This window comes from Macrobrachium nipponense, chromosome 47, assembly GCF_015104395.2.
Source record: "Macrobrachium nipponense isolate FS-2020 chromosome 47, ASM1510439v2, whole genome shotgun sequence".
NCBI classification, from domain to species: domain Eukaryota; kingdom Metazoa; phylum Arthropoda; class Malacostraca; order Decapoda; family Palaemonidae; genus Macrobrachium; species Macrobrachium nipponense.
Genome location: NC_087222.1, coordinates 21,964,806 through 21,988,317, shown reverse-complemented (window position 1 = coordinate 21,988,317; position 23,512 = coordinate 21,964,806). Strand labels below are relative to the sequence as shown.

Here is a 23,512-nt window from a genome sequence, read left to right as displayed (position 1 = left end):
ATAATGGTTCCCCACTCCAGTAGTCAGCAACTGCTCCAGGTGCACTCCCCAACCCTTGAACAATGCGTCTGAGAAGAGAAGCATGTCCGGAGGGGGAGTGTGCAACTCCACTCCTATTAAGAGGTTCCAGTCATCCATCCACCAGGCTAAATCCTCTCTCACTTCTTAGACAGGGAAATGAAAAAGGATTGAGGGTTTCAAGCCTGTGACCAAAGCTCCTTCAGTCTCCACTGGAGAGACCGAAGGTGAAGCCACATGAGAAGGACCAGCTTCGCCAAAGACGACAGGTGACCAATCATGACTAGCCTTTGCCGAGCTGGCTGCTCCTGTCATGACAGAAACAGCTGTGCTGCCTTCCTGAAGTTGCTGATATGCGAGTCTGCGGGGAAGACTCATGCTGCTAGCATATCGATGAGCATTCCCAGGTACTTTATCCTCTGCGTAGGAATGAGATCCGACTTCTCAAAATTTATCATAATCCCCAGATCATGACAAAAATTGAGAAGGTGGTCCCTGTCCTGTAGCAGCTGCAAGCGTGAGCTTGCCAGGACTAGCCAATCATCAAGATACCTTAGAAGACTTATCCCTACCAAATGGGACCTGCCTGAAGGGTGGTCAAGAGTCTGAAGCACAGTGCCCTTAATTGAAACACCGTCCAATCAGGATAAAACGAAGGTACTATCTGGAGGACTGATGAATGGGTATTTGAAAATATGCATCCTTCAAGTCCACCAACAGCATGAAGTAGTACTCCTTGATCGAAACAAGCGCAGAGCATGAACCGAGTCTGGTGAACAAAGTTCAAATGATAGAGATCTAATACTGGCTTCTAGCCCCTAGAGGTTTCTCTACTAAGAAGAGTCGGCTGTAGAAACTAAGAGACAGATCTCACAGCTCCTTTGCTCAGCATGGCGTGCACTTCTTCCTTCAGTGCTAGATCCCTGGGTGAACCATGGATTTAGAGAGTTGGTGAGAGGTGGCCTCGACTCGAAGGGGAGTAGACATCTCTCCCAAAGGATATCTACTATCCAGGTCTCGGCTCCATATCACTGCCATGTTGCCTGATGGCTCGATAGGCACTCCCCCACCAAAGGCAGCAGCTGGAGGGAATGCTGCCCCTAGCATTTCCCTTCTTCTTCTTTCCCTTACCTCCCTTCCCCTGGGGGAAGGAGGGCTGGAAGGAGCGCAACTGTGATCCTTTCGAGGAGACAGAAGAAGGCTGGGTATTTCTTCGTGCTCTGTTAGGAGAAATAGGCTTCTTAGGGGCGGAACAAGAGCTAGCTTGACTCAGTGGTCTAGATGCAGTTGTATGCAAAGTCCCTGAGGTCTTCGTAACAGCCTGGTGGACGAGATGGTCGCTGTGTTCAGCTCTATGTTTCTCCACCACAGCATCTACCAACTCTCTGGGGAAGAGAAGAGCAGAACCCAGCAACAGTCCATTCTTAAAAACGAAAGCCAACCCTAGACTAACGGACCTGGTGATGTGATGCAGGACTGCATCCCTCCTCCTCAACACCAGGTTCACTTACAGGTTGGCAGTCTCGAGAAGGGGGGAATGGGAATCATACAAAAGGAACGCCGGAGAAGGACTGATGCGGGCAGAGGGGGTGGCCCCCCCCCCCCCCCCCCCCCCCCGATCACACCGGAACTCCCCCAAAGCTCCCAGAGAACATGGACGGTCCAGCAGTACTCCCTAAAGTCCATAACTCCCGTGATCCCCCTAAAAGGGGGGAGGAGGGGAGTGGTGCTCGGATGGTTGCTATAGCGACCGTGAGTGAGCGAGCGAGGACAGACACCCCCCTCCACGAGGGAGGAGGGGAAGGGGACTGGGACTAGGGCGACCAGTGGCTCGACGCAAGCGCAGGTGGACCATGAGGTGATAATGCAACAAAACATAGCCTAGGTCGAGCTGACCACGTGAGCAAGAGTGGACCACAAGGCGATAATGCAACAAAACTAGCCTAGGCCAAACTGATCGCCCTTTACATGCAACCCCTAAAATGATAAATACATCGTAATAAAGAGAGAAAGGGAAATCACGAGTGGGAGAGAAAGGGAACGTCCAGGAGAAGTAGGCTAATTTCCCCGAAGGAAAACAAGCAAACTGCTCAGGAGCTGGCCTTAGCCGACACGTAAAACGGAGGGCAACGGCCAGGATGGCTGGACTAGAAGAGACATAATAAATAGTAATCACTCACAAGCCTAAACACCTAGACAAAGGGACATGCATGCATGAACACTAATCTAAGGCACAGGCAATGGATTTCCGAATAATACGATGTAAAATAATAAATGTTTGGGAACTTGTGTATCACGTGATAGAACCCACATACAAAAGGTAATAAATACACTGGATAGATACCACGGTATGGGGGACCGAAGAATCTAACCGAACATGAGGCGAGCCGGCAAGGCCGCCATGCGCCAGACCAGGTGACTATTATCAGACCTAAAAAACGGTAAAAATAGTTCCTGGCTGACAAAAAACTAGTGTAAAACCTTTCGGGGTACTTAACTTAGCTGCGGCGATAGCTGCTAATTCCATGATGAATAAAAATCCCAAGAAAAGCACACGAAAGTCACAGAGCAAAAGTGGCACGTGTATACCCAAGTTCACTAACGAAAAGGATGGCCACAAGAGGCGCTGCAGTCGGCGTGGTGGGTAGCGTAGTGGTAGTAGTTGCTGACTCCGACTGTGTATCAGCTCTCTCAGGAGGGGGATTTTGATGAAGGAGAATTCTAAATGACAAGAGGTTCGTGGTAGTGGTCTCACTCGCCCCAGCTCCATACCAACACCCTCTTTTTATTTAGGGTGAGCGATTCAGTTATTCTGACATCCTCCTGAAATGACAATTTGTCCAAAATTGCATTTTTCCTAACTATACAAACCTGAGGTCCTTTTACAATAGGAAGGTACTAGCGGCAGCTGGATAGGTCGTAAGCTTTCGAACAAGGGGTTCGGTAGTTAACTGCTTGTCCGACAGGCGTGCGCGCGCGACTGGGAGGTAAACAAATCACTTTTGCTTTTGGCCCAAGCAAAAACTGCAGAGTGAGGGGTGGCATGAGGTGGGGCTATGTGTAAAAGGACCTCAGGTTTGTATAGTTAGGAAAAATGCAATTTTGGACAAATTGTCATTTGTTCCGACACGGCATACAAACCTTCGGTCCTTTTACAATAGGAAGACTCACTTCTTGGTGGGTGGAATCTGAGTCTTTTGTGAACAGACTGGTGTTCGCCCAACCTTGGAAGCCTCCCTGGTCGTAAGAGCGAGGGGAGGGATCCAATCCAATCCTTGTCCGATTGATCGGGGTGTGCACCGCAGGATCAATGGTCAGACCTCTGGACCGAGTACTAAGAGAGAGGCAAGCGTATCTCTTCGTACCAGCAATGTAAGAACTTGTTCCTGTACAGGAGCAAATATAAAGTCATGGGTTTGACTCTTGTAGGGATCCACTTCCCCCCCTTGTAGGAGGAAGTGGTGGATTCTGCTCCTATCCCTAGTGAAAGAGATAGGATGGGGCTCTGTCATATAGCTCACCTGCATCTCGTCCTCATCCAGCGTAGTGACGACCGTGGCCCTCTGCCCACAGGTAGAGGAGGAGAAAAGACGGGAAGAGGGAGCCAGTCACTCACTCATTCACACATCCATCCACACAGTCACACCAGGACTCGATGCTGTTTCAGCCTGCGAGGGTCTGGGTTTGCTACACAACTTGTTGAGCAGCCACACGGGTCAACCCAAGGAAAAGGTATCCAAGGACCTGTGGGCAATATCCCGAAGGTAGAAGGACGTAAAGGTAGTCTGGTTAGACCAGACCCCTGCCTTCAGGACCTGTGCCACGGAGAAGTTCTTACGAAACGCCAACGAGGGGCCAATACTTCTGACTTCGTGAGCTCTCGGACGGGACGTACGGATGTCGTCACTACCATCAGCCTCATACGCCCTCTGATGACCTCACGCAGCCAGAATGAAAGAGTGTTCTTGGATACTTCTTTCTGGTTACCCCGGTGCTAACGAAGAGGCGTCGGACACTCAGGCCTGAGGTGTCGAGTTTTCTTCAGATAGCGCCGTAGCGCCCTCACAGTACAAAGCAGCATCTCATCCGCATCATTATCGATGAAGTCCATTAGGGAGGGAATCGTGAAGGACTCGAACCTGTCGTCAGGGACCGACGGTTTCTGAGTCTTCGCAACGAAGTTCGGGACGAAATCGAGCGTCACAGATCCCCATCCCCTGGAGTGTCGTACATCATAGGAAAGACCATGAAGTTCCCCTACTCTCTTCGCCGATGCCAGGGCCAGCAAGAAGAGGGTCTTGAGGGTCAGATCCCTGTCTGACGACTCTCGGAGTGGCTCGAACGGCGTTCGAGTCGTCAAACTCCTAAGGACGAGAGTCACATCCCACGCAGGGGGCCTGAGTTCCCTGGGTGGGCAAGACCTTTCGAAGCTCCTCATAAGCAAGGAGATCTCGAACGAGTTCGAGATGTCCAATCCCCTCAGTTTCAGGACGAGAGCCAGGGCGGCTCTGTATCCTTTGACTGTGGGGACTGAGAGGAGCTTCTTCTCGGCGAAGAAAAACGAGGAAATCCGCTACTGCTGAAGAGTGGCTCTGAGAGGATAGATAGACCCCGTCTACGACACCATACCACAGAAGACGGCCCACTTCCCCTGGTACACAGCTGCAGAGGACTGACGGACGTTTCCAGCCATCTCTGTTGCTGCGCTACGAGAAAAGCCTCTCGTTCGCAAGAGATGGTGGATAACAGCCAGCGTAGAAGGACGTAGGGACTGGTGACTGCTTCGGTGGTACCTGCTCGACGTGTGGCTTGGGTCGAGAAGGTTGTGCCAAGGGGGAATCTCTCTCGGTTCTCCTGCGAGAAGAGCCAGCAGGTCCGGATACCAAATGGGCCTGTGGCATTTGTTTGGGAGCCACCAGGATCATCCTGAGATTCGGGGTGTGACCAGTGCTCGACTGATCACCTTGCGAATCAGGCTGAACGGCGGGAAAGGCATAGACGAAGAGGTTGTCCCACGGGTGTTGAAGAGCGTCCTCTGCAGTCCATGGGTCCGGCACGGCCGAGAAGAACACCTGGAGCTTCCTGTTGTGCCGGGTGGCGAACAGATCCACGACTGGTCGCCCCCACAGGTCGAAGAGCCTTTCCGCCACGTCCTGGTGTAGAGACCCACTCGGTACCCTATCACCTGATCCCGACGGCTGAGCGTGTCTGCTACTACATTCCTCTTCCCTGGAATGTAGCGTGCCGACAGCTCTATTGAGTGTGCCTCCGCCCACAATCGTGCACCTGCCGAGTCAACTGGTACAACGGGAGAGACACTAGGCCCCCCTGTTGTTGACTAGGCCACCACCGTGGTGTGTTGTCGCACATCAACACCACTGAGTGTCCCATCAAGCGTCCTGGAACTCTTGGAGAGCGAGGAACGCTGCCTTGAGTTCCAGTACATTGATGTGAAGGTGCTTGTCGTTCTCGTCCCACACCCTCCTGAAGTCAGCAACTCCTCCAGGTGTGCGCCCCATCCCTCGGTCGATGCGTCTGAGAAACAGCTGCATGTCCTGGGGGGGGAGAGGACTCCTCTTAAGAGGTTCCTGTCGTCCAGCCACCAGGCTAGGTCCTGCCTCACCTCCAGTGTCAGTGACACTGGAAAGCTTGGGGGATCCGTCGCCTGTGACCAACTCTCCTTTAGTCTCCACTGAAGAGACCGCAGGTGAAGACGCCCGTGAGGGACTAACTTCTCGAGTGACGACAGGTGTCCGATCACGACTTGCCATCGCTGAGCTACCTGTTCCTGCCGAGACAGGAACTGGTTGGCTGCCTCCCTGAATCTGCTGATCCGCGAGTTTGCGGGGAAGACTCGCCCTGCTACCGTGTCGATCAGCATACCCAGGTACTTCATCCTCTGCTTGGGCTCGAGATCGGACTTTTCGAAGTTCACAACGATCCCCAGATCGCGACAGAACTCGAGCAGTCGAGTCCCTGTCCTGTAGCAACTGCGAGCGGGAGCTCGCCAGGAAACTAACCAATCGTCGAGATACCTCATCAGAACGTCATCCCAGTGGCGAATGGGGTGCCCAAAGCAGACACCAGAGTGAACACTCAGCAGTGAACACCTGTGGGGGCGGTTGAGAGACCGAAGCAAAGTGCCTGAACTGGTACACCGTCCCGTCGAGGATGAAGCGGAGGTACTTTCTGGAGGACTGATGAATGGGTATTTGGAAATACGCATCCTTCAAGTCCACTGAAAGCATGAAATCGTTCTCCCGATGGTGTAGCGTCGGTAGGAGACACTTGAATTTCGTGCCGTCTCCATCGTGAACCGGGTCTGGCGAACAAACCGGTTCAAAGGAGAGAGATCTATCACCGGGCGCCAGCCTCCCGTAGACTTTTCCACCAGGAAGAGTCGACTGTAAAAGACCTGGCGTGACTGATCCGTGACGATTTTCTACAGCTCTCTTGCTCAGCATGGTCTTGATCTCCTGTCTCAATGCTATGTCCTTCGATGACCTGGAACGTACGACTGTTGTTGGACCGGGTTGGAGGTGAGGGTGGCCGAGATTCGAAGGGTAATAGATATCCCTCCCGAAAGGACATCTACAATCCAGGTCTCGGCGCCGTAGCGCTGCCAAGTTGCCCAATGGCTGGCCAGGCACCCCCCCACTTCCGGCAGCAGGTGAGGGGGAACGCCGTCCCTAGCGTTTCCCCCCTTTCTTCGACTTCTTCCCAGAGCCTCCACGGGAGGAGGAGGGCTGGAGGAGGAGGGCTGGTTACGGCTCCCCTTGGTAGAAGTCGAAGAAGACAGAGTCTTTCCCCGGGGCTTCGACGCCACTACCGTCTTAGCCACCGAGGAAGCGCTAGCCGAGCTCTTAGACTTGGCCGCAGTCCGAGGCTGCCCAGAAGCCTTCGAGACTCGCATCGGTGAACCAAACGTCACTGTCGTCAGTGCGCCGTCTGTCCACCGCAGCGTCCACCATCTCTCCTGGGAAGAGAGATGTGGAACTCCGTAGAGGTCCGTTGCGAAGACCCAACGCCGCTTCACGCCCTGGCGCCCTGGAAATCCGAGTAAGGACAGCGTCCCTTCGTCGGAGAACAGTTGGTTGGCCCACAGGTTCACCGTCTGGTGGGCAAGGAAGGAGATGGCTCTTCCTCCAGACTGGCAAAGTCTCCTAAAGGCCGAGTCATCTTCGGGAGAAATTCCCCCGGAGTTGGCTGCGACCTTTAGATACTGTGAGGGACCACAGAATCCTAGCCAGGTGAGGGACGGCCTGGAAAGCTGCCATGGCAGTAGATTCCAGGCCGAGTGCCTCTTGCCTGCGAGAACCATAGGTTCTCGGACAGGAGCTGGCTGCAGAGACTACACCCGGAAGTCAGCCTGGGCTAACTCCGGGTTCACCTGTTTGGGCGGCAATCGGATCCATCGGGATGGCACGTAAAAACGCCAGCTGTCGCAGCATGAGGAGGTGGAAGCAGTTGCTCGACCTGCCAGACTTGAGAGAACCGTCTTGTCCGGAGACAAGCGATTCTACCTGGTCCAGCCTCGAGTCTGCAAGCTCGGAACGCGGCAAACCCACCGTCGGTCTGGGTTCCCTCTTCGGGCCCAGAAACTACTCGAGCCGGGACGTGGGTCTCGGATGGTGGGAGCGGCGATCCTTCCCCGAGGTCGTTGTGCTGACGAATCAGCGCAATAACCTCGGCAAAAGTTCCTCTGGATCTCAGGAGTAACTGCGTCCTGCGGAGTCGGACCATCCAGTCCCTCAAAACAGGAGCATCTCCCGAGACCCTCCTCCCTCGAGGGAGGAACAGCGACAGACCCCTCTCGGTCTCCTCCAACCATCTGTGCGTACGACCTGGCTGGTCCGAGAAACCGTGCCTGGTACTATGACGACGTGGTGGGATCCTGAGGGGCGCACCCTCACGATCACTCCTCAATACCTCGCCCTCCCGGTGTAACCCGAGGAGGTTGAAGGTATGGGAGAGGCAGACCTGACGCTCCCTCCTCGCTCGCTGGCAGAACCAGTGGGCTTGGAAGACTGCAGGCGATCGTCAACCCGCGGTGGCGATCGAGCTGCAGGCCTAGTCGAGCCGTCTCGCTGTGGAGAACGGCTGGACCGAGAACAGCGGCCCCGGTCTCGTGTGTCAGAGGAGCTGGTGCTGGTAGCCGTACCCGATCGCTCTCTGTGAGAGTGACGGTCAGGCGACCGGCGAGCTCCACTGTCACGGTGAGACCGGTGCGTATCCTCACGGCGCGTCACGCTCGCTGGTACCAGCCGTGGCTGGTGCCGCAAGCCGAACTGGGGGGACCTCTTCCCGCCTCAGACCCGTGGCCGGTCATGGACCGTCCACGTCCGGGCCCGGGTAGCCAGCTGCTCGCGCGAGAGCGAGAGCTGTCTGGTGATAGTCGCGTGAGCGGCTGTCACCATCTTCCGCTCCGTGCCGTAACCTGAACGCTGAGTGGCTCAGAGGTCTGGTTCCTAGCTGCACGGTCGCTGTTAGGCGACCGTACACTCGGTACCTCTCGCGAACGAGAGGACCGAGGACGGATCCTGCTGCCGTGGCCGAACCACTAACAGCAGGTGAGGAATGGCCGGTGTTAGCCGGCACTCCTCTGGTCCCCGTAGTCTTCTTCCTTGCGGAAGAAGAGACGGGTCCTGCTCCCGAAGGAGCAGGGTGACCAGCGGAAGAAGCCCCCCGTCTCACCTGAGCGAGACGGGCCCTTAGAAGTTCCCGAAGGAGACTTCTTAGGGGGGGGGAGGCGACCTTCTTCTTCTTAGGCGGGGGAGCCTTAGAAGAAGAAGGGGAAGAGGCGGCAGACGACGACGACGACGAAGAAGACGATGAAGACGATGACGACACCTTCCTCCTCTTCTTCTTCTTCTTCGTCAACCTCCTCAGGACCGATGTCAGATCTGTCATCCAGGGCGGAGCCGGGGCTGCTGTTGCCGAAGCAACAGGGCCCGGACGCACCTGTCCGAACAGATCAGCATCGGGAGCAGCGGAGCCAGGAACAGGAACAACAAGTCAGCAGGTGACAGGCATCACAGGAACGGCAGTCGATACGGCAGGAGCAGTACAGGAACGGCAGCAGTGGTCATCAACGTTCCCGTCCGTGAACAGCGGCTGGGCAGGTACGGCAGGTACGGCAGGCTGTGCAGGCGGTCCAGATGGAGGACCAGCTGCACAGACATCCTTGGTTACTGGTGGGGAGGGTCCAGGGGCGAGCTCTTCGGGCACACGAAGTCCGGTCGCGGCAGCACGGCAAACCCAGGTGGCGGCATCACACTCCCCCGAGGTACGGCGACTGGCCCCTGCACCGATGTAGTAGGTGTACAGAGACCGCGTGCGGGTGTACACCAGGTGAGGAGGTGAAGATAGCCAGGTGTTGTAAGGTCGTGGTGGTGGTCGTCCAACCGTCGCATGGGTGACCGCCACGGAGCCAGCGAGATGGTAGAGCAGCCCCTGGACACTCGGCACGCCCTGCAGCCCCAACGATGCCCACACCTGTCCGAGGTCGTCCTTCGCGGCAACCGCACCTGAGGAAGCAAAAGTCGGGTGATTAGGAGGATCCTCTACCCGCTCGCGCGAAGACGAACGGATAGAGGACCCAGAGTACAACTCGACGTCAGGGTATCTAGCGCCCTCCTCCCACACTCGACAAGTCAGGTGAGGAGAAGGACCTAGAAACCCCCCCGAAAGGGGAAGGCGCCAAACGTGGAAGTTGAGCGGGCGGCAGGAAAGAAGACGAAGTGTCCGTAACCAAAGGAGTCGCGGGAGAGCTTTCCGACGACTCCTTTGCAGGCCTTCGCTTCTTCCTGCCCTCATACAAAGTCCACTGCGCCTCCGACCAATTATTACATACTTCACATGGCTCGGCGCGGTGCATTCGCGCCCCCGACACCGAGCGCACAAAATATGAGGGTCAATCTCCGGGAATGAGCGGAACTTTCCGCATTTACGCCCTTCGGTACCTGGGCATAGTCTCCGTGGGGTAGCGAGGCGAGGAGATTCCATCATTGACCAATAAATCACAATTAATTAGAAAGAGAGAAATGATTGTACTTACAATGATTCTTTCATACACAAACACAACCATATACTCAGGAAAGCAAACGACGAGAAGCGGGCAGAGAGCGTCGAACACACACGTCCACTCGCTGTGAGGCCGAAAGCAAAAGTGATTTGTTTACCTCCCAGTCGCGCGCGCGCACCTGTCGGACAAGCAGTTAACTACCGAACCCCTTGTTCGAAAGCTTACGACCTATCCAGCTGCCGCTAGTACCTTCCTATTGTAAAAGGACCGAAGGTTTGTATGCCGTGTCGGAACAATTTATTTTTTCTCTGGTATAATGTTAGTATCATTTACCTAGAAATAATGAACTTAAGGATTATTTCACGAAGCGACACGAACTGAGCCCCAGAAAACTTATTTTCCCATTCGGGGATCTTTCTACAAGCAAAAATTTCGGGTGTAGTATGGCGTAGTCCTTGTAAGTCCTGTTCTTAGCCCAATCTGTACATGTAATACTTTGAAACTACAGTAATAAATGCAATAAAACCCAAAAACATGCTGTGGATGAGATATGTGGATGATATCCTAACATTTTGGGATAATAGGTGGGGCAATTTTAATGAATTCCTCTCAAAATTAAACGCATTAGTGCCCAGCATCAAATTTAAAGTTGAATGGGAAACAGACAACAAAATTCCTTTTCTTGATGTTTTAATAATCAGAGACACGGGTGAATAGGGAGAGTGGGTAAGTGGAGTCATGCCATTCTTGGTCAGAAACTGTCTCACACTCAAGGCGGTGTGCGCTGGTGCATTGTCGAGATGAAGCCACCACCCTCCACTTTGCCACAGGTCGGGGCGTTTCCGTCTCATGGAATCTCGCACACCGCCTTGAGTGTGAGACAGTTTCTGACCAAGAATGGCATGACCCCACTTACCCACCCTCCCTATTCACCCGATCTTGCTCCCTGTGACTTCTTTTTGTTCCCCCGAATGAAGAAAGCCCTCAAAGGAAAACGTTTTGCAGACGTTGAAGAGGTTCAGAAGAAAACGACGGAGTTATTAAAAGCCATAACTTCCAGACAACCCCTTCTAGGTACCCACCTATAGTAGTAGTAGTCTCGGCAGTTTACATATCCGCGGACAGAGCCTATTGCTCCTAAACTATGACCCCAAATAAAAAAATATATAGAATAAAAGTTGTTCAGCATGGCAAAATCTACCCAATACGTCACTTACGTCATCATATTACACCAATTTACCATCCGACAATTTTTTCATTGGAACGTAACATTTTCTATGAACCCAGTTGATCTTAACCCTGTCACAGAGGCCCCAGCTCCAGTAGTTCTTGAGATGGCCGCAGTGAGGCGGTGTACGTCACCCCAACCTCATTGTGGGAATTTTAAAAATGACCGATCGTACATGAGGTTGACCTAAATCAATCACAAGGGATATGGATCAATTTTGAAACGACCAATAAAAACGCATCTTATGAATATGATTCACACACTCACAGCCTCACCATCATAGTAAGTGTACATTTTATAGTGTTCCCATAAAGTGTCTCTGCAGACGAGTTTGATAATTATATATACTCATTTGTATATATCCATTGTGATACGGTTTCTACGCAACACCGACGAATTCATCAAGACGGGAACATTATAATTGTTATGGACAATGATTTTGTTAGCCCGGACAACACGATTGTACACATTAACATTATAGAATCACAGTGGCGTGTTCTTAAAAGGAGTGCACTACCAAGACATGGTACACAGAGAACTTTATGAGAGCTATTTTTCTACATACTGCATCCAGAAGCGGTACCTACAAGATATTTTGTGTCCTTTTGGGCATTCTTGAATCTGATCAAGCGTGTCTATTTGCTCAGAAGCTGCCCGACATCCCCCCTCTCAGACTTAATTTCCCAGTCTGAAACAATAAGACCAGGACCTTCTATCTGCGAAGCATATGATCCCCCGACCATTTCAAAGAAGCCGAGCTGAGGCCTTCACGGTCGTCGGACAGCAGCGACTCTGAATAAGCTAAGTTGTACATTAATTTTTATGTTGGCCTAAATTAGTGTTTCGGTTAGTTCAAAGCCAGTGCCGAAGCACGTGTTCGAACAGATCTATTACCCCTAAATGGGCACATAGGTACATGTATGGTGCCACCATTTGTAAAGTGGTAGGTCAGTCTGTGGTAACGAGTACGGTGTTTAATGTTACAGATATGTGGGGAATTATAGCCTAGGCTAGCCGTGTCCTTTTGTATGTAGAGTGCCTAATTCTCAGTGACCCCTGAGCTAGCACACGCAGCGACACAATACTTCTTGCCAGAACAAACAAGTTTGCCAAGAATGTTTAAACATGCGGATAATGCACGAAGCGCCGTTCCGCCATCTTCTTACTGACAGTACAGATTAAGAAATTCACTGTTAAAATCTAATTTCACAGTAATGACAGTTAGTGGTAGCCTAGGCTAGTCTGTCATTTTACATGTAGAGTAGTGGTTCAAAGTTCTGTATGTAAGGTAAGGGGTCCTAGGCTATCCTAGGTCAAACTTGTATGCAAAGTAATCGGTCAAACATTTTGTATGTAAAGGGTCAACCGTAACAAAAAAGTAAACATGTACGTTAATGTGTCTCTACACCGGGAATTGAGAGTTTCCATCGCCGTAAACGTCCGAGGCGGTCCCCCACCCCCACAACACCCCAAAAAACCCTGGTTTCTCACAAGGGTCCCCCTTTCCCCTTTGATGTTTTTCCTATGCTTTCTATTCACTAAGTCAACTACAAAATCGTTGTTCATAACAATTATAGGGTAAAACACCGCGTGGACTGGCCAAACTCACCGACTATCACGGCTGGCCACCCCCCGAAAAAGTACTTAGGGTAAAAAACCGTAGGGTACAGAGTGGACCATGTACGATCAGCGTGGACAATCCCAAAAAAAGTACATTATAACGCGTCCTGACATTGGAGATGGGCATCAGTCGCGACTTGTTGTTGGTGAGAAATGGAGCTAAAGACCTCTACTCTCCTTTCGAAGTAAGTATTTTCTCCAAAGTTAGAAATTAAGGCCAAATTTTAAGATTTAAACAGAGGGTAGTGAAAAGGGTGACAAACGTAGTGCAAATCTCACCAAAACGTGTTCAACATTTTTACTTACAACTCGAAATATTTAGAAGATTGACGCCATCTCGATGTTTACGGAGTCGCTTGTGTCAATAAACTAGCCATTTCCTGTGATAAATCCGCACACCACTTGTACACACAGACGCTGGGGCACTTTCATCACAACAATCGGAAAACTTTCCCTCACCGAGTAAACAACTGTTTTGTAGAAGATGACGACGACGAGCGTACTTCGATAATTTTTTGAATAAATAGTAAAACATCAATATTTTACATATTTATGATGATTAATTTGAAAATATTCATTATTGAAAAAGTAACTCGATTCTGACTCAAATTTAAGTCATTATTTTTTGGAATTAGAACGTTCTTTTAAGTCCTGTATTATGACGTCACGACATCTTGACTTTCGTACCTATTGTAAATAATTGCTTTACTCAACTTTCTTGCAGAACAGTTTACCAGTTATTCATGCAGATTATCAGTTCTTCATGTAATTGGTATAATCGTAATGCGCATATATATCTTTATTATTTACTTTTTGGATATATGAAGATGTTTTACTGCCGGATTATCGCCGTAGTGTGACGCAATCGTTTTCGGTCCCTGGGCCTCTGTTTTCGCACCATAAGAAATTATGGGGCCGAATTTTCAATGACCAGAAAGTCGTTAAAAGAGGAAAGTTAGCATTGAGGGGCATATGTTTTGATTGAGAAAAATACAAATATATTCAATAGCTAGCTTGTAAAAAATACTTGATTACAAAAAACTTGATTGACAACTAAGCAGCATACCTACTATGGGTTTCAGAGACAGTGCAAGCACGTTTTTGGGCAATACCTATTTCTGTAATGAACACTCGTATCAGAACGAGATTTTGCTATAAATCATTACACCCAGTGCCGTAATTTATAAGGGTATCGTGAATCACTAATCGTAAAGAATAACGACACTTGACCTTGTACCAAGAGACAAAAACTCCATTATCCAGAAATGGATACGAACACGCGTAAAAAGCTCCACCTACCCCCCCCCCCCCCCCCCCCCCCCCCCCCCCTCCACCCCCCCCCCCCAACGCCACCCCATTCCTTCTTTGTTCCTTCGCCTTCCTTTCTCTCTCTCTCTCTCTCTGTTGCCAATCGGTATGTGTTGACCCTCCAAACTGGTATAAGACTACACACAAAAACGTTGAAATTGGTGAAATTAGGCTATGTATTGGAAGTATATATATATAAATATTAAAGCAATTTTATCATTATTGCATTACTATGACAACTAGAATTCATGGAAACAGTTTATGATAATGAATCGGCGTATGTGTGAAGCCTCCACTAATGTGGCAACGATGATTTTGCCATTCTTAGCATGCTAACATTAAATGTTACATTTATTTCTAGCATACGGTTATTAAAGAAATTCAAAATACTAATATAGACTGAAATCAATGAAAAGTGCTAGCAAAAACAAAAAAGCAAAAAAAAAAAATTATGTATATAATCCACTTATCCATAGTCGTTCCTCTATGGTTTTCGGCAGCCAGATGTACAAAAACTTTAGAAACATTTGACTGTATCTACTTTAGAAATATCTGTAATTTTTGGGGGTAATTTGGTTGCAAAAAAGGGATAATATACATGAATTAAATTAAAATTTTTAAATACCAAAGTAAATTTGAACTAAATAACGAGTAAAGTAAACATTTTAGGGAATAAAACTTTGCAGTTTCATCGTCTGCTGTTCGTAACTGTGTTTGTGGCGCGCGCGCTTAGGAACCAGCAACAGCAACTTGTTTAAAGTGCAATGTGGAGTGAACTGAGACCAAAATGTGTCAAATAACAATGAAATAAGCATTGTGGAGTTTCAGTTGTGATGGCAGTAAGGATAAAAACCACCGATTACAAGGTAAGAATGAATTCAGTTCAAACCATGACCCCGGGAATAAAAAGTTTCAAACTTTCACTAATATAGGCAACAAAATGTTGTTTTATTGTGCTGATTACAACTGCAATCTTGAGTAAGATCAATAAACGTTACATGCATATGCTAACATTGTTCAAATGATTGCTGGGAAGGCTGGGAAAGATGATTTTCGTCACTGATCAAAGCCTGTACATCCCACGGTAGCCGCCATATTGGATTTTAAAACTGCCACGAAAACATATTTTACAAAGAGCGTCACATGCTTATTTTAGTTCGTATGGGGCTTTCATATATCACATTATGTTGACGAAACTTCAATCTTTTGAATGGTATGCTTGGAGTTGTAATTGTATTCTTGTTTCACCATTTAAATATCGAGTGAATAAGACCTGTCCACCGTGATAAGGGTTGGTAGTCGCTGGTTTTTCCCCCTATAACGCGTCCTGACACCGGAGATGGTCATCAGTCACGAGTTGTTGTTGGTGAGAGAAGGAGCTAAAGACCTCTACTCTCCTTTCGAAGTAAGTATTTTCTCCAAGTTAGAAATTAACTCCATATTTGAAGATTTAAACAGAGGGTAATGAAAAGGGTAGTCTCCATACATATAGCAAAGTCAATACACAGACAATAGGCTATACAGTCTACACAGAGTCTATATATAGTCTATAGGTAACCTGTAACTTGTGCTAACTCACCATAATAAACGGGAATTGTGTGTTCACAGAATAACATTCAATATCAGACGTTTGAATAGAAGTCACCAGTCGAATGGAGTAGCATCAGTAGTAGTAGTAGGCGGCAAATGTCTTTGAAACGGCTCCCTTGCTTGTTTTATCGGTTCTGATTCCTCCTAAGCTCCCAATCCACAAACACAGTTGTGGGCACACTACTACATTGTTTATTTCCTTAATTGTTTGCGTTGCTCATTATTTAGTTTAAATTTATGTTACTTCAAAATTTTGTATTTTAATTCATGAATATTTTCCCTTTTTTGCCACAAAATAAACCACGAAAAATTACAGATATTTCTAAATTATATATAATACAATATTTCTACTTTACTTTTAACCCAACTCCCTTTCATTTCTTCTTCTTTATAACTGAGGCAGAGCCGTTCTCGCTACTTAGCTTTGACATCCATCCCTTTCCAGGTTGATTAAGAACATTCTTAATTTTGAGGGCTATCCTTATACATTCTCCCAGCTTTCTGTTAGGGGATGTCAGTGTCCCTAAATTTATATCCTGGTCTGTTTTTTGTAACGGTTTACACATAAATAAATGTTCGGTGGTGTCCTCCTCCCTCTGCTTATTTCACAGACCTCGTCCTTAAATTTGCCCCTTAAAGTTCAACAGATTCAGTCTGGCTTTCATTATGATACACGCATCCTTTGTTTCCAGTTCCCTTAATTGTGTACTTGTTTTCCTCGAAGTTATCTATGAACCTCAGCTTCTTCATTTCTTTCCTCTTTCCTCTCAAAGTCTCTTGGACATCTTGATTTGATTCTTATCTTTATTTCCCTTTTCAGTGCTTTTTATGGCACATGGTCATGAGAACAAGGGTCTTCTTCTTCTTCTTCTTCTTCGACCTCCTGAGAGTCGTTTCCACATATTTCTCTCTCTCTCTCTCTCTCCTGTCGTGATCCAGCTTCTGATCGTTACCAGGCCTTTTTCTGGGGCTTTGATTGTTTAGGACTTGGGAAGGAGCTGCATTTCATTACTGAAAACTCTCGATCTCACAATATTTGTCTTTTCACCTGCAGAAGTTTGTGTGCGTGTGTAAATGCACGAACGCACCTACAAAGATGATAAATATACAATGTTTAACTAAACAGAAGTTACTGAAGATAGAAAGTGTTATAGACAATGCTAATAAGATATTTTGTTTAACTGAAATTCATCAGAAACTAGACATAGTAGCATTAAGTAAAGATATAAATAAAATGGAAAATATGAGGGATATGAAAGACAAAAAGGAGGAGGGTTAATGATGCTACATAGAAACAGTGATAACAGAGATAAACACGGTGGAGACCATTAGCAAAGATTTATTGTGTGTTAAATGTAAAATATACAATAATATTAATCATATTTTGTTGTTATACTTATCAATAGGAAATACAGAGGAGGATAAAAATAGAGATAAAGCAATAAAACTGGAATACGAAAACATTATTAAAAACATAAATGACCAAGAATCATAATTAATATTAGGACATCTTAATGGCCATGTAGGTTTCTTAGGCCACCAGAATACAGACAGAAACGGGGAAATAATACTAGAATGGATGAATGAGCATAGGCTAATACTACTTAATGGAGATGACAGATGCCCTGGAGTCTACACATTGGAGAGGATGCAGATGAAAAGTGTAATAGATTTTGCTTTAGTCAATGAGAAGTTCTATGGAAATTTTGAGGAGATGGTAATTGATGAAGACAAAAATTAATTTTATATCTCTGACCATAACCTAATTGCCATTAAATGGGAGGAAGTCAGATACTTCAAAACAGATGAAGGTAGCCTAAATGACTATTCAAATACTAAAAGAGATCTTAATAGATAAAGACATAGACAGAATCACAGATATGGACTTCTCAATAAAAGAAGTAGCAGAAGACAAGCTAGTGAGAACATATAGGAGAAAGATGCTAGTAGAGGAAAAAGTAGAAGAGCAACCCTGGTTCAATGAAGAAATAAGAAGAAGTATTAAGGAAAGGAAAGAGCTGAATAGGAAGAAAAGAAATGAGAGCGACAATGTCGTAAAGGAAAGTCTAGAGAAGAAAAGAAAAAAAAGTGCAGCTATTAATAAAAGAAGAGACAACAATTTATGAAAAGAAAATAACACAAGAAATAAAAAGAACCAAAAATAGAGAGGTCTTGGGAAATTTTATTGGTTAAGGTTAAGAAAACAACGCAAAAAAAAACAAGAAAAGAAGTTATAAAATTTATATTAATGAAACAGGGAGGGAAGAAAGCTAAATGAGGCTGAAACAAAGGACGAATTAGTGAATTATTGGAGAACCAATACAGTAAACACGAAAATAAAATAAAGGGGAAAGAAATCTGGAATGGAAGAGAAAAAGGAATGGAATATGAGAATGAAATGGCAGAAATAGATGATTCCATAAGAATTGGAGACTAGATTCCCAAAAGTACTAAGAGAACACATGGACCCATTGATGGAATGCAAAAGAAAGATAATACCAATGCAGGAAACTCTGATAACCGAGGAAAAGTCATAGCTTGTCTAGGTAAGCTCAAAGCAAAAAAAGCTGCAGGCACAGATGGAATCAAACCAGAGCTTTACAAAGCATTAATGAAGAGCAAAACCTGTATAGAAGTATTGGTTAGATGCTACAACAAAGAGCTAGAAATCAAAGAAAGGCCTGAATCTTGGAAGAAATCGAGAACGAAAATGATAGAAAAGAAAAGGAAACCAAAGGCCAAGGATCTAAGGCCAATAGCTTTATTAAATATATCATACAAAGAAGTATTCATGATGCTGCTAAAAAGATAAAAATAAGAAGCACACCTCAGACTGAATGAAGAAGATCACGAATGCAAAGCAGGATTCACAAGAGGGAGTATGATTGAAGATAATATCCTTACACTACAATATTGTGTAGAAGAGAGCTATAGGAATAGAAAACCTCTAATAGTAATAGCTATCGATTACAGTTAAAGACCTTTGACTCGGTAAAAAGAGAAGTTATGATCGAAGTCATGAAACAGTTCAAAATACATTCAAAATCATAGAGACAGTAGCTAATATATACGAAGGGGATAGCACACTAATAGACCTAGGGGAGGGAGATGAACAGGAAATGGAAATTACCAGTGGAATTAGGCAAGAGTGCTCAGGTTTTGTTACATCACTTTTTCAAATTGATGACATATTTGATAATTAGAAAAATGGAGGAGGAAAGGGACAGGATCTGCTGATGATGGGTTAGTATTAGCAGGAAAATATAGAAGACGCAAGGAAAACTATAAAGATTTAACAGATATGGGAAACCAAATGTGGGCTAGAAAAATATAAATAAAGAGAAAAGCAGCATCATTATTTTCAATATGAAGGAAAAAACCAGGAGAGATTGGGGATATAAAAAAAAAAAAGTGCGGGAGAATATAACATATTTAGGAATAAAGGTAAACAATACTAAAAATCTGTTTAAGCTACAGAAAAGGAAATGATGGACAAAGCACAGAATTTAGCCAACCTAACGTATTCAGTGATGAGAAAAGCTGTAAAAAAGTACTATAAGTAAAACATACTTGGAATATAGCTCTACCATCAATCTTATATGGGACCAATGTAGTTAATTTAACAAGATCAAAGAAATAGAAAAATTGCAAAGAATAGAGGCAATGGGGTTTATAAGGAAAATACTTAGGAGCTTGTAGAAGTACCGTAGTAGCCACATTATGGGGGGAGGATAGAATCATTTCCTTCCCATGATAAACAGAATTATAAGTGGAAAGCTAAGTTATGTAAATAATACTATAAATGGACGGAAAGAGTTACTGAAGAAAATAATTATAGATATGCAAGAAAAGGAAAGAAAATTGGGGAAAACAGTGGAAAAGTACATGGAGGAATTAAAATCTATTTAAGAAAAATGGAAGGAATGTCCAAAAAACAGAAACTAAGGACAAAGCCAGAATCGGGACACAGTAAAGTGGAAAGAAGACTTGGAAAACTAAATTGACCATAAATATATATATAAAAATTGTGGAAAAGTGAAATAAAAGATGAAGAAATTTACGTCAACACTTTTGGTTCGATACTTCTTTTAGAGCCAGAACCAACTCACTGCATTTAAATATAACAAAGAGACATCAGAACCGGAACACCTGTTGTCCTTTTTGTGTTAATACAGAGGAAGATATTTTTCATTTTCTTTTATGTTGTCTTGCTTACAGAGAAGAACACCTAAGATCAATTGGCCTTCAGCAACCTTATGAAGAGAATGAAAACGATATTGTTGGAAAATTCCTATTTAGAGAAGAACATAATGAAATGAGGAAAGAGACTTTAAAAAAGATGTGGAAAAAAAGAGAAAAAAGAATAAAAGAGCTCAACAATTAAAAATAAGTCTTAAGATTAAGAGGCGCCGTTGTAAAGGCATTGCCTCGACCCATAACCAACCAACCAACACACAATTCCCGTCCTAATACGGCAAGTTAGCACAGGTTGTTCGCAAATTATAGATAAATGGTTAGATGGTAGAAGCAATTTTGTACATAGAGAAAATGAAAAGATAGTGAGCAACACAGAAGATGCATCAAGAAATCTAGAAATAAAGCTCATAAAAACACCCAATGGCTGACAAAAGCAAAATTAATCGAGCTAGTGGACTTAACAAAAGAAAACACAATAATGTGCATCACAGAAACACACCTTAAACAGCAAAAATTACTATTTCCAACAAGTATCAGAATGAAAGACTCAATGAGAGGTGAAGACGACACCAAAGGAGGAGGTGTACTAATAATGTATAGATCCAAAGGAGGGACCCAGATGGAAAAAGAAAAGTCAGAACACAAAGACATTCTAATAGTAGAGGGCAATTATAGAACAGCAAGATTTAAGCTAATCCTAGTCTACATGTCAACTAGTGATAAAGAAAGAAATGAACGAATAAGAAGCGCCTTTCATGTAGCACTAGAGAAGACACAAACCTGCCTGTGATTGTCCTTGGGGATTTCAATGGGCATTTAGGTTTCATAGGGACACAAGAACTTGACCAAAATAGAAAATACGTTGTGGACCTAATGGAAAAATACGACCTAACGCTATAAAATGGAGATCCCAGCTGCAAAGGGAGATAACCTGGAGTAAAGGAGATCAGAACAGCACTATAGACTTTGCCCTAGTCAACCAAAATATGTATAAAAACTATGAATGTATTGAGATAGATGAGGGAAAATATGAATATGACTTATCAGACCGTCACCTCCTAAAGGTCCAATTTAGAATGAACGCTAAAGTAAAGAAGACATTCAGAAATGATAGAAAAGAAATCAAATATCTGAAAATTACAGAAAGAGTCCACCAGAAAATACCTTGAATATATAGAATGTAAAGTAAGCCAACAAGACAGAAAAGGAGATGTAACCCAGATGGAGGAAACAATGAGCGAAGCCAAAGCAAATAACCTAGAGAAGATAATCAAAAGAAGGTTAAAGAAAGGAAAGCAAGAAGAAATAGAACCAGTATGGGTCACCAAAGAAATAAAGAAAGAAATAAGCCAAAGAAGGATATATAACAATCTAAAGAGGAAAGCCACAAGATTAAAAGAAAAGAGACACTATGAAGAAGCATATCATAAACAAAAACAAAAAGTACCGATAATGATAAGGAAAGAATATGAAGAAAGGGTTAGCAATGAGATAATGAATGATATATACAGATAAAGGAAAATCTGGGAATATATAGACATGATGAGAGGAAAGATCACCTCAAAAAAAGAATGGATAAGGATATTCGACGAAAATAAGCAAGAGAGGAAGGGAGAAACCCTAGGGAAAGAGCAGGTAAAATTCTGAGAAACAATATACCAAAAAGAAAACAAAATAGGAGAGATATGGAGTGAAAGCAAGAAAGAACAATATAAACATGACATGGAAAAATGGTGAAAAGATTAGGACAGCAGATGAAATACCATATATTTTTAAGAGAACACATGCATGGAGTGTATGACCTAACAGAGAGAGAAATTAAACCCATGGAAGAAATCAACATAACAGAAGAAGATGTAAAAAATAAACTTGAGAAAATGAAGGCAAATAAAGCACCAGGGCCAGATGGAATTAAGCCAGTTTTGTTCAAACTACTCTTACAAAGTAACAACCTTCAAAAAGAATTGGCAGAATGTTTAAACAGTATACTGAAGGGCAGGAAAACGCAGAGAAGCTGGTTTAAGTAAAAAACAACACTTACGCCCAAAAAACGAAACCACACAGTCATAGATCTAAGGCCAATTGCTCTAACAAATGCATCATATAAAATTTTCATGGGGATCCTGAAAACCAAAATAGAAATGCATATTAGAAATATAGGAAAGATGAATGAACTGCAATCAGGCTTGTAACTGTAACAAAGGAGAGGACTTGATCATTTATATATATTACAATACTGCATACAAGAGACTTACAGAAGAAAGGACCCATTATTTGTAGTATCAATAGACTTCCAAAAAGCATTTGGCTCAGTTAATAGAAAAATGCTCATAGAGATCATGATGAAATATAGGCTGCATGCAGAAGTAATAAATGCAGTTGCAAAGATGTATATAAATGATGTAACAAGACTATGCCTTAACAATATAGAACAAATAGAGCTAAATGTAACTAATGGAATATGACAGGGATGCAATGGGTCAACCATATTCTTTCTTAGTAATAACATACCTGAATATAGAAAAACTAGAAAATACAACAGAAGGTTTTAGAAATGAAGTTATAAAGGATTGTAGGCAACTAGTTATATATAGATGATGGATTAACACTAGGACACACACTTCATGAAATAACAAAAGAAATAAAATCCCTTATGGAAATAGCGAGTGAATGTGGCCTAAACATAAACAAGGACAAGAGTAACATATTAATATATAACGACTGGTATAGTATCTATGATGGTGAAAATATGGAGCACTTAGAAGAAATGAAACTAGTTAAGTAGATTAGATACCTAAAAGTAACAATCAACATTATGGAGGGGCTATGCTTTCAGAGAAACAGATAAAAATAAAAAGGGAAACCAAAATTGAAAGCAAAGCCACAAAAAGGGCCAAATGTGGCTAATGCAATCATCAGTAAAATCTGTAATAGGTTGAAAATAGGAAAGCTGTATTGGAGAAGATTAGCGATCAATGCCATCCTTTCTTGAATGCCATGGAAGTCATGAAACTCTAGTAGAAGAAAACCATCAATGAATTACAAAAAGTAGGCAATCAAGTACTAAACAGAACAATTCTGAAAGCACCAAGATATGCGTCAAGATCTGAAATAGGGGCCTTTTCCTTTCTTTCATCATTCCTGCCACTCAAGAGATATATTATATGAAGAATAAACTATTCTATCTGAAAAGTACACTTTAGAGTGATGGAAACAGGCCCCTAAATGAGATAACCATGGATCAGTAAGAAAACAAGAAAAACCCCTGGAAAATGCAAGTAAAAGAATATATGAGAGAATTAAACATAAACTTGAGTAAAATTTAAGCGGTTAAAGGTAAACAGCCCAAAGAAATGATAAACAACTGGGGCAGAAATGCATGGCAGAGAGAGAGAAGTGAATGACGAGACAACATTAAGAGTCTACAGAAAATACTATTACAAAAAGATAAGAGAAGAAATCTGGTATGACAACACTGAAAAAACAAAACTGACTACAGGCACACTAGGATTAAATAATAGAAATAG

At 44.6% G+C, this 23,512-nt stretch overlaps 1 protein-coding gene across 1 annotated transcript in view; it reads right to left on the bottom strand.

The window, feature by feature from the left end:
• LOC135204761 (zinc finger protein OZF-like) overlaps positions 1 to 15,908 on the bottom strand; it is a 66,183-nt gene extending 50,275 nt beyond the window's left edge. The window contains exon 1 of the mRNA XM_064234920.1: positions 15,778 to 15,908. The gene's annotated coding sequence lies outside the window, so the exon portion shown is untranslated. The remainder of the gene's footprint in view (positions 1 to 15,777) is intronic.
• Between the last annotated feature and the right edge of the window lie 7,604 nt (positions 15,909 to 23,512).